The following is a 1,292-nucleotide window of genomic DNA, read 5'->3' as shown; positions in this document are numbered from 1 at the left end:
AATAATCTCCATCTCCCTTCCTATACCCCTCCGAATCCACGAGCTGGGACCTCCAAGACGCTCTCACTCGGAGCATCCCCCAGCCCCAGGATTTGCCCCCATCACCCAAAGCCCTCCCTGGCCCTAACCCCTTATTAGACATCAGAGCACCCACCCAGGTTTCGCAGCAAAGAGGACGCCGGTGGCCCTGGCCCGGCCCCGCCACGTGTCTCTTGTTGCCATTGGGAGCAAATTGCTGGCAGCGGATCAACCAGATAAGAGATGGGAGACGGGGAGAGAGGCCCCAGATAAGGTGCTAAAATTAGCCCAGCTCATCACTGGATGGCGGACGGAGACGGCTTTGAAACAGCCTGCTGGCACCGCGACGCCCGTTCCCCTCCGGCCGCCCCTCTTGCCAGGCCACCGCGACACGGTGCTGGCACGGCTGTGGGGCTCTGCCGTGGCAGGCATCGCTCGTGGGGGGAGGGGGCCCTCTGGCCAGCCCACCGCGACACGGTGCGGGCACGGCTGTGGGGCTCTGCCGTGGCAGGCATCGCTCGTGGGATGAGTGGAGAGCCGCTCTCCTCTCCCCGTCATGGTCTGCTGCAGGACAAGCCCATGAGATGGCTGGGGTCCTGATGGGGACCTGCTGCCTGGCCGTGCTTGGGGACAGGGACCTGCTGTGTGGCTGTGCCTGGGGACGGAGACCTGCTGCGTGGCCATGCACGGGGACAGGGACCTGCTGCATGGCTGTGCATGGGGATGGGGACGTGCTGCATGGCTGTGCATTGGCACAGGGACCCGCTGCATGGCCGTGCATGGGGATGGGGACATGCTGCATGGCCATGCATGGGGACAGGGACCTGCTGCGTGGCCGTGCTTGGGGATGGGGACCTGCTGCATGGCTGTGCATGGGGACAGGGACCCGCTGCGTGGCCGTGCATGGGGATGGGGACGTGCTGCGTGGCTGTGCATCGGCACAGGGACCCGCTGCATGGCCGTGCATGGGGACAGGGACCTGCTGCGTGGCTGTGCATGGGGATGGGGACCTGCTGTATGGCCGTGCTTGGGAACAGGGACCTGCTGCGTGGCTGTGCATGGGGACAGGGACCCGCTGCATGGCCGTGCATGAGGATGGGGACATGCTGCGTGGCTGTGCCCAGGGACAGGGACATGTCGCAAGACAATGCCTTGGGATCTGCCATGCGGCTGTGCGCAGGGACAGCGACCTGGCACGTGGCTGTGCCTGGGGACCTGCAATGTGACTGTGCATGGGGATGGGGACCTGCCACGTGGCCGTGCCCAGGGACCTG

The 1,292-nt window shown here is 65.8% G+C and overlaps 1 protein-coding gene across 1 annotated transcript in view; it reads right to left on the bottom strand.

Annotated features, from left to right (window-relative positions):
- Positions 1-1,292, bottom strand: part of LOC104076922 (adenylate cyclase type 3-like) — a gene marked incomplete at its 3' end in the record, with an annotated part of 8,519 nt that overhangs the window by 2,122 nt on the left and 5,105 nt on the right. The window lies entirely within an intron of this gene.

The sequence above is a fragment of the Fulmarus glacialis genome, unplaced genomic scaffold (genome assembly GCF_000690835.1).
Source record: "Fulmarus glacialis isolate BGI_N327 unplaced genomic scaffold, ASM69083v1 scaffold23105, whole genome shotgun sequence".
In the NCBI taxonomy this organism is placed as follows: domain Eukaryota; kingdom Metazoa; phylum Chordata; class Aves; order Procellariiformes; family Procellariidae; genus Fulmarus; species Fulmarus glacialis.
Note: the sequence above shows the minus strand (reverse complement) of the source record. Positions and strands in the feature narration are given on the sequence as shown.